The 18997-nt window shown below is 44.5% G+C and overlaps 1 protein-coding gene across 1 annotated transcript in view; it reads left to right on the top strand.

Moving 5' to 3' along the window:
* The window catches only part of RAB27B (RAB27B, member RAS oncogene family), a 265433-nt gene that overhangs the window by 169306 nt on the left and 77130 nt on the right, over positions 1 to 18997 (top strand). The window contains exon 3 of the mRNA XM_077282509.1: positions 2228 to 2323. The gene's annotated coding sequence lies outside the window, so the exon portion shown is untranslated. The remainder of the gene's footprint in view (positions 1 to 2227; positions 2324 to 18997) is intronic.

Raw genomic sequence — 18997 nt, 5'->3', positions numbered from 1 at the left:
TGTGGTGCACTTGTGACGGCAAGTCAAAAGAATAGCCAAGGATGTTGATGAATCAGGTCCTATGAATTGATTTTGCCTGAAATCTATTCATAATGATTTTAATTTATTCTGAATTTCACAAAAATGTGAAATTCTGGTAAATCAGAAATTTTGGGGTTTTGATGCACAAATCCAGCAAAATGGCGGCCACGAAGACGGTAAAAAAAACTTACGTTATTATCAACTGTCCGTGGCCCTGACTTGAAAGCTTAATGTCATTTTTTCTTCAGTGCTGGTCATCACTTTTTTTTCGGACAGTGATTGTCCTCATGTGGGGAGTCACATACGTCATCCACATCAATGACATGCGTCACCCTCTCCATGTGGAAGCCATGTTGGAACATGCTAATATTTTCTAACAATGAATATAATTAAAACTACTGTCTGAACCCAGAACAGATGAAGGATTAAAGGAGTTTTCTCTTTTAGAAAACTAGTTTTTATATATTTATTAGGGTATTCTAAGTCATTAGAGGGTACTCTGCTCGATACGGTGCATGGTGGGACAAAAAAAGTCTTTTTACCTCTGGAGGACCTGACCTGTACTGTCTTACCCACAGAAAGTCATAAACATTATTTAATGCTTTATTTCTTCTATGGCAGCGTTGCAGGGAAAAGAAAAACTTATTTCCAGGTCCTTCTGCCGATTACCGCAGATTACGTGTGTTCCTAGGAGCAGAACAACCTGTAGTCATTTCATCATTGGTGAGCGCTTCTTACAAAGAGGAATTTCCTAAAAGGACAACCTCTTTTAGCAATTTTGACTAAACAATTTCATATTTTAAGCTTTTTTTCATATATCAAAATAATGTAATTTAATATACTTGTTCTGCACCTATTGAAACCTATTTAATCTGGATTAGAGGAACGTTACAGTATTAAAGAGGCTGGCCACTTTAGGACCAACAATCGGTGTAACATAAATGGATGTGTGTTTCTTACCATGCTCCTTTGATTAGTCAGGTTTCTGTGCTTCCTGCAGTGCACTCTTGTTCACGAGTTGATGGAAAATGATGAGGCATATGACCAGATATATTTATTCAGCCTTGTCCATTGAAACACTCTCCTTCTCACTGCGCTTACTCTATAGTCCTACAGGCACAAGCTCAGTGGGTAGACGCAGTCAGTTTTAATGGAGGAGGCGAAGTGTAATATCTGGTCATATGTAGACATGAGGGAATATCATTGGATCCCTCTTTATTTGGCTCGCTAATAGAGCTTACCCAATAGCTGCAGTGGGAACCCGGATAGCTACCCAAAAAACAGCTGTTCGGCACCGCAGCTGCATGTGTTGTGTCTGTGCGACAGTCACAACACATGGAGTCATATGCCCAGCTATACTTTAGACGAGAGCAGACATAGAAAAAAAAAAGATAGGTGTCCTGCCACCATTTTGTATCTGGTATAAATGTGTTATGATAGAGTAGCCACTGACTCAGGAAAAAAGGTAACAAACTAAAAACTCTTACTGACCCTCCCGGTTCCTTTACAGACAGTCCCTTGTGGTTCCTGCATGAGCAGAGATAGCCCTAACCATAAACTAGAAGATGGCAGTCTAAACTGCCTAAAAGGTGGTTGAGCGCTTCACGTTCCTCCTAAAGAACCGGAGGGCAGAGCAAAGTGTGAATTACCTACAAAAGGCAAAGTGTGCTGATAAAAAGGAGAGATACCAGAGTGAGCAGCTGATAAAAAGGAAAGACCCAGAGTGAGTAAAGTAAATCACGAAATACAAAATAAAGTAAAAAGTTCGTAATGTTAGATTATATGTCGCCTACTTCCTGAATAGAAACGGAAGGTAGGTGCAGATTAAATAACAGAAACAGGAGAGAGATAAACCCTAGCGGCTTTATGCTACATCAGAGTGGCTGAAAATCCACAAAAACCTATCAACAGCAGGAAATGACAGCAGGAGGAAAGAAGATAAAGCCGCACCTATAAGGTGATAGGGCAGAAAAATGAAAAACAACGCCAAATTCAGCGACATTTAGAGCACTTAAAACAATGACCCATTAAGAGCAATTGAAAGGTCAATTTTTAGTAAAAGTGAAAACAATGCAAATAGAATGCATTAGTGAGTAAAATGCATTACTCGGTTTTTAATATTTGTCCTAAAATGTCTATTACTCATTAAATTTACACTCTATATAACTTTTCAGTATATTTTATTATTTGGAGATTTACATTTCAGGTTCAGCAAACTGGACAGTGAAGAGACAACAACAGACAGGAAGTTTTCTGAGGGATGAGGAAGAGTTGTCAGTAGACATACTGATACTTCGTAAAGGTGAGGAGATCTTCATCAGTGTCTAGATATTTCGGGATGAGCATGAAATCGCCAGCGTCTAGGGTAATATAGGGAACTGTACTGGGTGCACTGGTAAAGCGGTCACGTCTGTTGAAGATGCCAAAATGTCTCGCTGCACCAGTGGACCAGCAGCTTCAAGTTACTCCTCTGGGACAACATCATCTAGGATTTTGCAACCTTTCCCAGTTACATTAAGGATGTCCATGATACAGGGCACTTTTCAAAGACCCTTTCTCCATGCACCTCATGTTCTCCACTGCGTGGCCTCCAATCCTGCTGAAACTCCTGTCTTGTCATTCTATTACCATCTCCGCAAAGAAGTGTGCTGCCCTGGCAGTGTCCTGTCCTAATATGTGGTTGTTATGGCCATAGACATGAGATCCCTTTTTTTAATCCGTTCTATATTTTAATGTATATTTTTTTCAAGGACAGAGTAAACATCAGAGAGACACATCTAATTTTTGAGAGAAGCATGGGATTTTGGAGATATATAGTTATTTACAGTTTGATTACCAAATGGTATTTTCATTTAAAAAGTGGTTGAACTGCTGCCAGGATAACGTGAGAAAGCCTGTGAGTCTGGCATAGAGTAAGCAGTTGAGTAATTTTATTTCTGCCACATCATAAAAATATCCTGTGAACACTCCATTCCCACCTACTCATAAAGAGTCTTTAAGTTCTGCTATGCCCACCTGCTCATAGACATTGTGAGCCCTGCTTCCTCCACCTGCTCATAGAGAGAGCCCATAAGTTCTGCCTTCCCTTCCTCGCATTTAGCCTGCTCAGCCTACTTTTCCTGCGTCTTTCACCCAATCAGAGAAACCCTGTGCTTCCTGCTTCCCGTGCCCAATCAGAGAAAGCCTGTCTGTTCTACTTCCTCCATCCACTCAGATAAAGCCTGCGAGTCCTGCTTCTCCCACCCACTCATAGAGAAAGCCTGTGAGTCTGGCTGCCCCAATCAGTCATAGAGGGGGCCTGGGAGTCTGCCTGCCCCAATCAGTCATAGAGGGGGCCTGTGGGTCTGGGTGCCCCAATCAGTCATAGAGGGGAACTGGGAGTCTGCATACCTCAATCAGTCATAGAAGGGGCCTGGGAGTCTGGCTGCCTCAATCAGTCATAGAGGGGGCCTGTGGGTCTGGCTGCCCCAGTCAGTCATAGAGGGGGCCTGGGATTCTGCCTGCCCCAATCAGTCATAGAGGAGGCCTGTGAGTCTGTCTTCCCCCATCCTTTCGTAGCGGAAGCCTGTGAGTCCGTCTTCCCTCCACCCATTGAAAGAGCCCATCAGTCCTGCTTTCCCTGCCCATGGAGAGAGCCCATGAGTCCTGCTTCCCCGTCTTCTCATGAAGAGAGACTGAGACTCCTGCTTCCCCTTCCCACTCATAGAGCAAGCCTCTGAGTCCTGCTTCTGAACCTAGTCATAGAGAGAGCCTGTGAGTCTGGCTTCCCTCATCCTTTCGTAAAGGAAGCCTGTGAGTCCGGTTTCAGCCCACCCATTGAAAGAGTCCATGAGTCCTGCTTTCCCCGTCCGCTCATAGAGAAAGCCTGTGAGTCCTGTTTCGCCTTCCTACTCATACAGAAAGTCTGTGAGTCATGCTTCCCCTTCCCCACTCATAGAGAAAGCCTGTGAGTCACGCTTTCCTCGCCCACTGAGAGAGTGAGCCTGTGAGTCCTGCTTTCCTCGCTCACTGAGAGAGTGAGCCTGTGAGTCCTGCTTTCCTCACCCACTGAAAGAGTGAGCCTGTGAGTCCTGATTTCTTCACCCAATGTGTGAGCCCTTCTTTCCTCACCCACTGAAATAGTGAGCCTGTGAGTCCTGCTTTCCTGGCCCAATGAGAGAGTGAGCCTGTAAGTTCACCCTCACCCTCAGGGATTTTAACTACTGCTTCCCTCGCCAATGCATAGTGATTGACATATTTTCTTGTATGAGTTTGAATAGACAATCACAGCATTTGGGTCGGGAAGCAGGACTCACAGACGTGTTTTTTTTTAGCAGGTGCATCCTGTTTAAAAGGCCACTAAAGACTCTGGAAGATCAGATTTAAAGGGGAAACGGCATTACATTAACCATGAGTTATGCTTGGTATTGCAGTTCTGTTCTATCGAAGTTAATTGGATTAAGCTGCAATACCACTCACAACCTGTACACAAGTGTGGCACATTTTTTTTTTTAGTTTTCTTTTTCTTAAGTCATGTTTTAGTAATTTTGTACAACTCCTTCAACTTTTTCTTGTATTACACTACCATGCCTCCAGCGATGCCATGAACAAAAATGTAAAAAAAAATGTAATTAATTATCAGCACGTACTGAGACATCAGTAATTGTCCTTGCTCTGTAGTGTGTGAAGACCTCTGGGTATCTGCAGAACTTTCATGTATCCTGCAAATGTAGAACAATGAGCATAAAAAGTGAATTATATCACATGGGACCTTTTATCCAGTGCTGTGATGTCTATCCGGCCAAGCAGAAAAATCTTGGAATAACAGAGACGGATGGATTTGCATCCTTGGGCTTCTTGGCGATGTGTGTCTACATTAATCTTACCAGCAAAGCTTCAGGGCATTTTTAGATGTGAAAGCATAAAGTAATCTAGAGCTAATAAGGGTAAAGTTATAGATCTTGTTCACAATTTGAAAATTTGGATTATTTTCTTGTAGAATTTCTTTGATTTGTAAAACATAATTTGTATTTAAGGCTCTAATTTAGTGTAACTGACCGTTTCCGGGTCAAAATCTTTCACGGACTCCCACCGATTGTGCCGATTCTACCACCCCATGCCTTACAGCTACACTTCTGATCAATTCCGATTGAGATGATCATCGGCAAAACATATAACACGTCCCCCTCCTACTATATGACATTTATAATACTGGTGAATTTTTATCTATGCATGTCAATGGTCTGGGATTGTTGGGGAAATTGGACAAACGAGGCCACAAAAGGAGTGGGCCTTGGTCAAGCCATGGTCAAAGTCAACATTTTGGAGCATTACTTGGCATTTTGGGGCATTACTGGTCATTTTGAGGACTTTACAGATGTTCTTGTGGTTGGAGCTTAAATGACCCTGCCTATGTGGTAAAGGAGGAGGACCTGGGGATCTGTGTGATGGTTACTTCTGCAGCCCATTGTCTGGCACCAGGGGATCGGTGTGACGGTTACTTCTGCAGCCCATTGTCTGGCACCAGGGGATCGGTATGACAGTTACTTCTGCAGTCCACCGTCTGGCACCAGGGGATCAGTGTGACAGTTACTTCTGCAGCCCATTGTCTGGCACCAGGGGATCGGTGTGATGGTTACTTCTGCAGTCCACCGTCTGGCACCAGGGGATCAGTGTGACGGTTACTTCTGCAGTCTACAGTCTGGCACCAGGGGATCAGTGTGACGGTTACCTCTGCAGTCCACTGTCTGGCACCAGGGGATCGGTGTGACGGTTACTTCTGCAGCCCACCGTCTGGCACCAGGGGATCGGTGTGACGGTTACTTCTGCAGTCCACCGTCTGGCACCAGGGGATCAGTGTGACAGTTACTTCTGCAGCCCACCTTCTGGCACCAGGGGATCGGTGTGATGGTTAGTTCTGTAGCCCACCGTCTGGCACCAGGGGATCAGTGTGACGGTTACTTCTGCAGCCCACCATCTGGCACCAGGGGATCGGTGTGACGGTTACTTCTGCAGTCCACAGTCTGGCACCAGGGGATCGGTGTGACAGTTACTTCTGTAGCCCACCATCTGGCACCAGGGGATCGGTGTGACGGTTACTTCTGCAGCCCACCATCTGGCACCAGGGGATCGTTATAAACAGTAGAAGAAAAAAGTTGAACCCAACGCCTCTGGCTCATATCTTTAGCTGTTGCCTGCAATGATAGAGGTTTTGGGTTCGATTCCCAGGAAGACTCAGAAAAAAAGAGAATATGACAGGATGTGGTTTCCTGATGAAGAGTGCTAACTGCGAAACGCATTGAGATTAAAACCTCATTGATAATATGAAACCTGCATATGGAACATATAAACAATGACATGACCTTGAAGCTCTTAAGGCAACTGCTAGGTTTTCAACAGGGCCCCCAAGTATAATGATGAGCAAACGTGCTCGGATAAGGTGTTATTCGAGCATGCTTGGGTACTAACTGTGTATTCGGCTTGCTCTAAAAAATATGTTCGGCTGCATGACTCACGGCTGTTCGACAGCCTTAACACAAGCAGGGATTGCCTAACAAACAGGCATGAGAGCAGCATGATGTAGGAGCAGAGATCCTGATTCCAGCGATGTGTCACTTAGTTTACTGCGTGCAGCAGTTGTGATAGAATCAGAGTTTTCTCCACTGCAGATCTAGCAGAGCTCTAAATGCTGAGCTGATATGCACATTATTTTGTTTTTTTTCTTCTCAGCATTATTCAAAACTACTACAGGAAAAAAAATACAAAAAAACTTCTCATATGAACACTAAAGTTCATTTCCCATAGAAATGATTAAATGATTTGGAATAGTTTTCTAAGTGTTTTTCAGGAAGATTTAGGTGAGGATCCGCTTAAAGAAAACCCCAACTCTTCAAAAGCTTAGTCTTAAAATTCCAGTTATTTTACTAATGTCCGCCAGAAACATAGAGATTTACATTGATTTCACATTTGGCAATGGCCTGCCTGTTAACTTGCACTAAAGAAATCTTCCTTGGATCTCGGCTATGGTTCTGCTGAGCTTGGACTGGCCTACAGGAGAACAGGAGAATCCTCCGGTGGGCCACCTCGCTCTTATATGAGCTGTACTGGGCACAATATACTTGAATCACTATATACAGACAAAGGCGGCATCTTATTAATTTAAGAATCTACCTAGTTTATTGTTATATACAGTGTCAGACTGAAGAACATTGGGCCCACCAGAGGATTTTATTCTGAGGGCCCACCTTTCTCCCCCATTCAAAGCCCCCATAGCAGCTGCAAGGTTTGCACTATGAACTCTCCTTAAGGAGAAGCCAGGGCCCACCAGAGGATTCTCCGGTTCTCTGGTGGGCCAGTCCAACCATGGTTATATAAATGTGTGATTGAAGGCTAATGTCACACTTACATGTAGCTGAAAAGTGGGGCCCTGGAGTTGGTTACTGGTGGGCCCTTGGCAGCCCAGTCCGACATTGGCCATGTCTGTACTCGGCGTGTATATCTGAGCTCGTCCTCTGCTCATACACTGACAATGGAAGGCTGACTCCACCTCTTCCATTATCACTTTGCCGCTGCCTCTTACAGCAATACTTGCGATCGATTGTGAATTGTGTTCTGAGTTGCGGAGCGTATTAGTGTCATATTAATAAGGTGCGGTCAATAATAGATCTGTCTGATGCGGCAATTAAAACTGCAGCTTGTAATGAAATCCGAGCGATATAGAAAGTGGGAGTCAGTGCAGGTCACGAAATTGAAGAACAGTGACTTGTAATTAAAGGTGATATTCCTGAATATCTAAAAGGCGGATAATAAGGCACTCAACATGCTCTAAGGTCATAATAAATCTGCTGAATTACCACCTTTTTTGGAAACCCTATTAAAAAATATCAGGACCGTCCTCAATTTGCCAGAGCAGCTTTAAAGAGCGTCTCTCACTCTGAACCGACACGTCTGTACATTTCCAATAGGAATGGTGTAATGCTTCTTTTCTCCTGCAGGTGCGCTGTGGGAGAATTGCACACTTGCTGCCTGGCTCTTCCTCAGATCACAGTTGATCGCTGGGGATTTCATTAGCTGTAAAGACGTTGATCAGTTTGTTATCCCTTCCAACAAAAATTAATAACCCAAAGCTGAGAACTACTGTTAATATTTCTTTTCAAGAAGCCAAAAATTAATACATTATTTTAATGTTTGTCATAAAAAGCAGATTTATGAACTTCCCGTATAAGGTGGAAATATAATCAATATGATCTTCTTTAGGGAAGATTTGTCAAGTGTATGATTTTGGACCAACACTGACCAGGATTTGGAGGCAAACCCCCCCCCATGGTAGTTATTTCTGGCACCGCCATACAAATCAATGGAGGTGTTATCTCACAACAGCAGCCATGACTGTGTATAAAGAGGTAGCGATCAAACTTTTCCAAAACCCAGAATGTGGCATCTAAAGCGCTCAGTGAGTGATGTGTTACAGTCATACCTCAACATCTAGGTTGGTGATATAGATAAATTTAAGTCCTGCCCCCAAGGACCACCCTGGGAACGCCCAGAACCAAGTGGGAATTCCTTAATATGTCAAGAATATTTCAGAAAATTCAGGACCTTCTCAGTAAATATGGGATGGACAGTGTTGTGAGTTCCGTTCTCGAACTCCCTCCTGTGGTCATGAATGGTACTTTGGCGAGTTCTGTCTGTGAACTCCCTCTGGTGGCTATGAGTGGAGCTACTGGCCATTGAGGTGCCTTCCTCACCTGCTCCTCATTTGTTGCTAGAATGGCTTCTCTATTTAACTCCACTCAGATCGTTAGTGTATGCCAGCTGTCGATGTCTTAGCCTTGGTTCAGATCTCTCTGGGACCTTTCTGAGGACCTGTCTATTCCAGCAGAAGCTAAGTTTCTGCTAGTTTATTAGTTGCTCATTTGTTTTCTTGCTTAATTTCTAATCCAGCTTGTTACCATGATATTGTCTTGCTAGCTGGAAGCTCCGGGGGTGCAGAGTGGCACCACCGCACCGTGAGTCGGTGCGGGGGTCTTTTTGCACACTCTGTGTGGTTATTTGTAGTTTTTTGTGTTGACCGCAAAGATTCCTTTTCTGTCCTCAATCTGTTTAGTTAGACTGGCCTCCTTTGCTGAAACCTATTTAATTCCTGTGTTTCTGTATTCCTCTTAACTCACAGTCAATACTTGTGGGGGGCTGCCTTTACCTTTGGGGAATTTCTCTGAGGCAAGGTGAGGCTTTGTTTTCTATCTTTAGGGGTAGTTAGCTCTTAGGCTGTGAAGAGGCGTCTAGGCAGAGTCAGGCACGCTCCACGGCTATTTCTAGTGTGTGTGATAGGAGTAGGGTTCCCACTTCCCCAGAGCTAGTCCCGATTCCGTGTATAACTATCAGGTCATTCCGGGTGCACCTAACCACCAGGTCCATAACAGTACAGCTGGCCCACAAAGTGTTAATGCATCTCAATAGAGGGAAAAGAGAAGTTCTGAGACCATTTTTTTTCCCTCTGCAGCGTGTTTTGTCTCTCTTTTCCCCTTAACCTCTGGGTGGTTCAGAACTCAGGTGCAGATATAGACTTTCATGGCCTGTCCTCTAGTGTGGATCAACTCACTGCAAGGGTACAAAGCCTTCAAGATTATGTGGTTCAGAATCCGATGTTAGAGCCTAGAATACCAATTCCTGATTTGTTTGCTGGGGATAGATCTAAGTTTCTGAGTTTCAAAAATAATTGCAAACTGTTTCTTGCTCTGAAACCCCGCTCTTCTGTTGACCCCATTCAGCAAGTAAAAATCATTATTTCTTTGTTACGTGGCGACCCTCAAGACTGGGCATTCTCCCTGGCGCCAGGAGATCCTGCATTGTGTAATGTAGATGCATTTTTTCTGGCGTTGGGATTACTTTATGATGAACCGAATTTTGTGGACCAGGCAGAGAAAATTTTGCAGGCTTTGTGTCAGGGTCAGGATAAAGCGGAGGTTTATTGCCAGAAGTTCAGAAAGTGGTCTGTGCTTACTCAATGGAATGAGTGTGCCCTGGCAGCAATTTTCAGAAAGGGTCTTTCTGAAGCCCTTAAGGATGTTATGGTGGGGTTCCCCACGCCTGCTGGTCTGAATGAATCAATATCCTTGGCCATACAGATCGATCGGCGTTTACGTGAGCGCAAAACTGTGCACCATTTGGCGGTATCCCCTGAGCAGAGGCCTGAGCCTATGCAATGTGATAGGACTTTGACCAGAGCTGAAAGGCAAGAACACAGACGTCAGAATGGGCTGTGTTTTTACTGTGGTGACTCCACTCATGCTATCTCTGATTGTCCTAAGTGCACTAAGCGGTTCACTAGGTCGGTCACCATTGGTACTGTACAGCCTAAATTTCTTTTGTCCGTTACTCTGATTTGCTCTTTGTCGTCCTATTCTGTTATGGCATTTGTGGATTCAGGCGCTGCCCTGAATTTGATGGACTTGGAGTTTGCCAGGCGCTGTGGTTTTTTCTTGGAGCCATTGCAGCATCCTATTCCTTTGAGGGGAATTGATGCTACACCTTTGGCCAGGAATAAGCCTCAGTACTGGACCCAGTTGACCATGTGCATGGCTCCTGCACATCAAGAGGATATTCGCTTTTTGGTGTTGCATAATCTGCGTGATGTGGTCGTGTTGGGTTTGCCATGGCTACAGGTCCATAATCCAGTATTGGATTGGAAATCAATGTCTGTGTCCAGTTGGGGTTGTCAAGGGGTACATGGGGATGTTCCATCGTTGTCAATTTTGTCCTCTACTCCTTCTAAAGTCCCTGAGTTTTTGTCGGATTACTGGGATGTATTTGATGAGCCCAAGTCCAGTGCTCTACCTCCTCATAGGGATTGTGATTGTGCTATTAATTTGATTCCTGGTAGCAAATTCCCTAAGAGACGACTTTTCAATTTGTCTGTGCCAGAACACGCCGCTATGCGGAGTTATATAAAGGAGTCCTTGGAAAAAGGGCATATTCGCCCGTCGTCGTCACCATTGGGAGCAGGGTTCTTTTTTGTGGCCAAGAAGGATGGTTCTCTGAGACCTTGTATAGATTACCGCCTTCTCAATAAAATCACGGTCAAATTTCAGTACCCTTTGCCTCTACTGTCTGATTTGTTTGCTCGGATTAAGGGGGCTAGTTGGTTCACCAAGATAGATCTTCGAGGGGCGTATAATCTGGTGCGTATTAAACAGGGTGATGAATGGAAAACAGCATTTAATACGCCCGAGGGCCATTTTGAGTACCTGGTAATGCCATTCGGGCTTTCTAATGCCCCCTCTGTGTTTCAGTCCTTTATGCATGACATCTTCCGAAAGTATCTGGATAGATTCATGATTGTATATTTGGATGATATTTTGGTCTTTTCGGATGATTGGGAGTCTCATGTGAAGCAGGTCAGAATGGTGTTCCAGGTCCTTCGTGCTAATGCCTTGTTCGTGAAGGGATCTAAATGTCTCTTTGGAGTTCAGAAGGTTTCCTTTTTGGGCTTCATTTTTTCCCCTTCTACTATCGAGATGGACCCTGTTAAAGTTCAGGCCATTTTTGATTGGACTCAGCCTACATCTGTGAAGAGCCTTCAGAAATTCCTGGGCTTTGCTAATTTTTACCGTCGCTTCATCGCTAATTTTTCTAGTGTTGTTAAACCGTTGACCGATTTGACCAGGAAGGGTGCTGATGTGGTGAATTGGTCCTCTGCGACCGTTGAAGCTTTTCAGGAGTTGAAACGTCGTTTCTCTTCATCCCGATTCCGTGTATAACTATCAGGTCATTCCGGGTGCACCTAACCACCAGGTCCATAACAGGACAGCAACTACATCCATATTGCCACCATAAGCTTATGGATGCACTGGGCAGTATCACAATGACTAGTGTATCGGTCGTTGTGGGGGTTACATGCCCATTAATTTGCATATCCATAGTTGAAATTAAAAGGATTGTCCATTGCTTAATTAATTCAGGTCGCCATAGAAAATAAAAACAATGTATATTCACATCCCGCCGCGACGTTGTTCCTGCAATGTCGATGCTGCTGTTGTGTTACTTGACCGCTGCAGCCAATCAGCAGACTCCATTCCACCCAGGAAGCTGTCACTTGCCAGGAACAATAGGGCTGACATTGCTGGAACGGCAGCGCTGCGGGACTTCGGTATACATTGTTTTTGTTTTCTACGGGGGCTTCTGAATTGATTACACATGGGGTGTCCAGTAGAGGACAACCCCTTTTTTTTTAAAAAAAAAAAATCATAATGGACGGGAAGTGTCCCGAGTAGATCGAGCATGAAATCGAGTTATTTCTGAAGGTTTATAATTACTGAAATCAAAGCGGCACTTGGAAAACAAGGACATATGGGATCCGTAACCACAGTACACAGCTGTGAACAATGCGACAAGGCCAAATATGGCTTCTCTCCAAAGTCTGTGAGGTGCGTGGGAAGCATCTAGCCTACGGTGAGCTGATTCATAGACCTGGACCGTGAATTACATACCAGCTCGGGGAGGATTGGGTCATGGAGGAGATCTACCTGTGCTTCCATGTCGTGGATGTTGTACTATGTCCCTGATGAGTTTTTGGCGCTGCATATTTTCGCTGCACAAAAATGCTGAGTATTACATTTCTAGGATTCATAGAAATCTCATGCATAACGTGTCAAATGTCGCGTGATAATGTAGAATATTTTTTTTGCCCAAGTTGCCGAAAACGTAACTATGGATGTATAAATGTTCCCCATTCCGTATTTTGGTTTTGCTGAAAATACCATGTGTGAACGGTAGGTGGCGCAATTTCTGCCAATTTCTACATAAACCACAACGTGTTCATACCCAAATATTCAAGTGCACAGCTAGTCTCCTTCTGAAAGCTAGTCAGTAGGTTGCTAGTGCCTGAGTATGTTGCGTCCTATAATCTATGGACTGTCAGGCATACAATTTTACAAATAAAGTTATACATTGTCATCTTTTTTTTTTTTAATTTTCATTTTGTTTAACTATTTTATTACCTTAGTGGTAAAAGCTAACATTGTCTAATACTAGCACTATCCCTAACCGTTGTCACTTTCCTATTCCATGTGCTATCCCTAAGCCTAGCCCTATTGTTAACTCTGACCCTAACTCTACTCCTAACCCTAACGAGCGTTAGAAAAAGTATTAAAAAACTTATTTGCTTTTCAAAAGTTAACGTTTTTTTTTCTTTTACAGGAGACACTTGTTTTTAAAAATTTGGGACAACTCCACCATCAGATTTCTATTTGACCTCTCGCAGAATTAAAAGTGAGAAGAGAGGCGGGGAGCAGTAGAAGGGCAGGGCAGACTTTGTCATCTCAGTTGCCGCCTATGCTGAGCGCAGCAGTCAATGACAAACTCAACTTGACTGCTTCGCTCTGCGCAGGAAACCGTGGCTCCATTATCATTCTTTATATTTTACCTGTTCTTTTTTTTTAATTTATTTTTCATTTATTTTACACATTGTGCTCCCCATAAGGTCATAAAACGCCTTTCTTGGGGAGCATTTAGATATTGAAATATAGTAAAGATTGTGATAAATCTTATTAGAGCAGTTCACGGGTAAAATGCGCCTTGAGTGAAGACAGACTTTCCCATTACTGAGATAGGAGATGACAGTTGGTGCTGATGAAGTTCTATGGAGAGCAGTAACTGTCGTTTCAGGAGAACTTGTAGCAGAATGTCTGCGTCCGCCTCCAGCTCCTCCATTGAATTCTAAAAGCACCAACTGTCATCTCCTATCTCAGCAATGGGAAAGTCTATCTTCAGGAGTAAAAACTAAGCCAATTTCTCTGATAAGATATATTACAAAGTTATTTTTTTTCACGTGTACCACTGATTTACTCTTAGGTGATACGTCTCTATTGCACTGTATTGTTCTTTCAGCACTCTCTTTTTAGTCTCTTGCAGGGTATAACAAAAAGGCAGATCTGGGGGGGGAGTAATCTTTTTTCCACCCCTGACTGCCATGATAACCCGTTGATCATATTGTGGCAGGTCAGTGAGGTGACGGAGCAAAAGCCCTTTCATTTTGTCTAACTGCCTAGATGCCACTGTCGCAATTAACAGCTGCATCTAAGCGGTATACAGCCAAGATCTGAGTTATCTCAGTATGAGGCCATTGAGTTGGCCGTACACATAGAGTGGATGTTTGAAGAATATGTATTTTTTACTTCCTTTGAAAGTATACTTGAACGCGTTACAGGCTCGGTCTGGCACATCGGAGAACAGTAGAATCCTCTGGTGGGCCCCCCACACAGAAAAGGACTCTCCACTCCACCTATATGAGAAGTAGTTGGCACAATACATTTGTTTTCTTTTAACAAACGACCCCGTTGATTATTATATAGAAACATAGATGAATTTGTGAATGAGGGTAATGTGATATTTGGATGTAGCTGAACAGTGGGCCACCAGAGTCAAGGTTACTGGTGGGCCCTTGGCATCCCAGTCCGGCACATACCACGTCTGATTGAACGTCGTTATCTAGATTTTTTGTGTTTTCACGCAGAACAAGCGCTCCGTTTAATGTGTCTTTAGTAAGATATATGACAATTGTTTTTACTTGTTGTCGTCTTTCTTCTACCCTGCTATACATACACACATTACACTGCTTAGGTAGAGCCGACGGGTTCCTCATTTATTTTTTTTTGTATCCTCACGATCCGAATATTACGAAGAATTATCCTGCAATTCCTTCCGTCAATTTTCAGACTGTTTTATCCTTCAGAACTTATTATCCTGAGAGACGCAAATCAAGTTCCTTTTTTTTTTTTTTGCTCACCGCCACCGGGCCTTGAAAAAGACTTAAAAGGAGAAGTATCTGTAGAAAGTGAACCGAAAAAAGATTGTTCAAAATTATTTGAAAGACTATTGAATTGTAAGATAAAAGGGTCAGAATAAAAATATATTGATGAAAGGAGAACGGTAATCATCGAGAGGAAGAGTACGGCACGGGGGAGAGATCCGCGAATGGAAGGAAAGTGGAGTCTCCGAAGGTGGATCGTGAAGTTTGAAGGTTGCAAATTAAAGGGGAATGGAGATGGTTTGAGTTGACATTTCGAAGTGACCCTGAGAACACGACCTGAGACGATACTGAGCGTCTTTATTACTGAGGCATCCAATATATCTCGGAAATAACACTGATGTCAAGACACTTCAATTATGACCAACATCCAATAGAAGTGATTTATTTAGTGCTGATTTTTATGGTCTTTACCGAGCTGATGTGACTCACAGGGAAATTATGCAAAGCAGCCTAAAGACACGCCCCCGAGGATCCTGAGAGCTCCGCACTCTTGGAAAAGACAATGAATGAAAATGCAGGTGGAAATCCATTAATCGAGTGTATGATCATACTTTTTGGAATATCTGTTTAAAATGCAGAAATGTCAGAATTCAGCAGAAGACAGAGCAAAGAGAATCAATAAGGACATTTTTCTAATTAACAAAACATTCCTCAAAAGTTTTACTTCTCTTCCCATGGCCTTTTTTGATTAATCAGAATTAGTTCCATTGATGCCAGAATAAAGGACATTTATTCTAATTGTGGTAGAGCGTCTTGGCTGGACACAGAGGTATAAACGGAACACTGTCTCTTTAAGAACGTGCTTGGTTTGTTGAGGCAGCATAAATCAAGCAAGGAAAAATAAACACGGCCCTCTGGGCAAAACAGCAAAATAATATAAAAATGAAGAAAACGGTCCTTTTCCTAGCAGGGTTCAGCCTGCTCGTGGGTATAGTGTCCTCGGGACAGGTCCATAACATGCCACTTGGGCACAAACACTTTTCTGGAGTGTTTCCTCTCTGGGGACAATGTCCCCTGCCAGACACCTAAACCCTAGACCATGTGACTCCTATCCATCATGTGACTGACCACATGATTGTGACATCACACAGGTCCTGTCTCTACACGGCGGTGCAGGTGGAGATGAGGTAAGCGCCCTCCCACCCACTCTGTGGATGGCCACATAAAACCAGTCCATGTATGAAACTTTAACTTAACCCTCAAAACACGTAGTGTGCGTGGTAGGAAAACACTCTGGTTTCACATCACTGCCACCATTAAGTGCAGTGACACATTTCTCCCCTCCACTACTATACCAGTGACTTTTTCATGCGTTGTTGTTTTTTTTTTGGCACTTTTTTGTGCAGAAAAAAATGCGGTATTTTACATTAGCAACATGATGTACAATAAAAAATATTGTGGTCCAATGTTAGCCAGAAAAATCGATGTAAAAACTTTTAGGCCCCAAAATGACAAAAGTATTCTTGGAGTGATACCTTTATTGGCTAACCAGAAAAAATATATTAGCAAGCTTTCAGAGCTCCTTCGTCAGGCAGGATTAATTTATAAACCTGATGGCAGGTTCACTTTAAAGGGGTATTCCCATCTCCAAGATCCTATTCCATTATGCATACCTCCCAACCGTCCCGATTTCAGCGGGACAGTCCCGCTTTGGCACCGGGGTCCCGCTGTCCCGCTTCGGGCATTTAAAATCCCGAATTTGCGGCCGCCGGTGAAGCCCCGCCCACTTCCGGGACGTAGAGAGAGCCAGCCTGTTTTTTTTTTATTTTTATAAAAGCTGCCTCCTGACCGCCCGCGCAACACCCCCCCCCCTCCCGCCCCCTGTGCGGCGCTGCCACGCTGAAGGAGAGAGCCTGCAGCAATCAAGAAGAAAGGTCAGCGATTCACTACCTCTGGCTGTGTGTGCACGGAGCTCCGGCTTCTGCTCTTAGCTGCTATCCCGGCAGAGAAGGAGAGACGGGGGAGGTGCCGGGATAGTGCAGAGCTGTGAGCAGGAGACTGAAGACTTCAGCAGAGAGCTGCACATGGACATCAGCCGCCCCTGCATCACAGAGGAGATTGTGTGTGTGTGATGTGTGTGATGGCTGCGTGTGTGTGTGTGATGGCTGCGTGTGTGTGTGTGATGGCTGCGTGGGTGTGTGTGTGTGATGGCTGGGTGTGTGTGTGTGATGGCTGTGTGTGTGTGATGGCTGCGTGTGTGTGTGTGTGATGGCTGCGTGTGTGTGTGTGATGGCTGCGTGTGTGTGTGTGATGGCTGTGTGTGTGTGATGGCTGTGTGTGTGTGATGGCTGTGTGTGTGTGTGATGGCTGTGTGTGTGTGATGGCTGTGTGTGTGTGATGGCTGTGTGTGTGTGATGGCTGTGTGTGTGTGATGGCTGTGTGTGTGTGATGGCTGTGTGTGTGTGATGGCTGTGTGTGTGTGATGGCTGTGTGTGTGTGATGGCTGTGTGTGTGTGTGATGGCTGTGTGTGTGTGTGATGGCTGTGTGTGTGTGTGATGGCTGCGTGTGTGTGTGATGGCTGCGTGTGTGTGTGTGTGTGTGTGATGGCTGCGTGTGTGTGATGGCTGTGTGTGTGTGTGTGTGATGGCTGTGTGTGTGTGATGGCTGTGTGTGTGTGATGGCTGTGTGTGTGTGATGGCTGCGTGTGTGTGTGTGATGGCTGCGTGTGTGTGTGTGATGGCTGTGTGTGTGTGTGTGTGATGGCTGCGTGTGTGTGTGTGTGTGTGTGTGATGGCTGCGTGTGTGTGTGTGTGTGTGATGGCTGCGTGTGTGTGTGTGATGGCTGCGTGTGTGTGTGTGATGGCTGCGTGTGTGTGTGATGGCTGCGTGAGTGTGTGATGGCTGCGTGTGTGTGTGTGTGATGGCTGCGTGTGTGTGTGTGTGATGGCTGCGTGTGTGTGTGTGTGTGATGGCTGCGTGTGTGTGTGTGATGGCTGCGTGTGTGTGTGTGTGTGATGGCTGCGTGTGTGATGCATTTGTGTCAAAGCTGCATGTGTTTGTGAGCTGCGTGCGTGTGTGAGCTGCGTGCGTGTGAGCTGCGTGCCTGTGTGTGAGCTGCGTGCCTGTATGTCATTATACAGTATGGAGCATCATGTGTGGTCATTATACAATATGGAGCATCATGTGCGGTCATTATACAGTATGGAGCATCATGTGCGGTCATTAGACAGTATGGAGCATCATGTGCGGCCATTAGACAGTATGGAGCATCATGTGCGGTCATTATACAGTATGGAGCATCATGTGCGGTCATTATACAGTATGGAGCATCATGTGTGGCCATTATACAGTATGGAGCATCATGTGCGGTCATTATACAGTATGGAGCATCATGTGCGGTCATTATACAGTATGGAGCATCATGTGCGGCCATTATACAGTATGGAGCATCATGTGCGGTCATTATACAGTCTGGAGCATCATGTGCGGTCATTATACAGTCTGGAGCATCATGTGCGGTCATTATACAGTCTGGAGCATCATGTGCGGTCATTATACAGTCTGGAGCATCATGTGCGGTCATTATACAGTCTGGAGCATCATGTGCGGTCATTATACAGTCTGGAGCATCATGTGCGGTCATTATACAGTCTGGAGCATCATTTGCGGTCATACAGTATGGAGCATCATGTGCGGTCATTATACAGTCTGGAGCATCATGTGCGGTCATTATACAGTCTGGAGCATCATGTGCGGTCATTATACAGTCTGGAGCATCATGTGCGGTCATTATACAGTCTGGAGCATCATGTGCGGTCATTATACAGTCTGGAGCATCATGTGCGGTCATTATACAGTCTGGAGCATCATGTGCGGTCATTATACAGTATGGAGCATCATGTGCGGTCATTATACAGTCTGGAGCATCATGTGCGGTCATTATACAGTCTGGAGCATCATGTGCGGTCATTATACAGTCTGGAGCATCATGTGCGGTCATTATACAGTATGGAGCATCATTTGCGGTCATACAGTATGGAGCATCATGTGCGGTCATTATACAGTATGGAGCATCATGTGCGGTCATTATACAGTATGGAGCATCATGTGCGGTCATTATACACTATGGAGCATCATGTGCGGTCATACAGTATGGAGCATCATGTGTGTTCATTATACAGTATGGAGCATCATGTGCGGTCATTATACAGTATGGAGCATCATGTGCAGCCAGCATACAGTATGGA

This window comes from Ranitomeya variabilis, chromosome 1 (assembly GCF_051348905.1).
Source record: "Ranitomeya variabilis isolate aRanVar5 chromosome 1, aRanVar5.hap1, whole genome shotgun sequence".
Taxonomy (NCBI): Eukaryota; Metazoa; Chordata; class Amphibia; order Anura; family Dendrobatidae; genus Ranitomeya; species Ranitomeya variabilis.
Note: the sequence above shows the minus strand (reverse complement) of the source record. Positions and strands in the feature narration are given on the sequence as shown.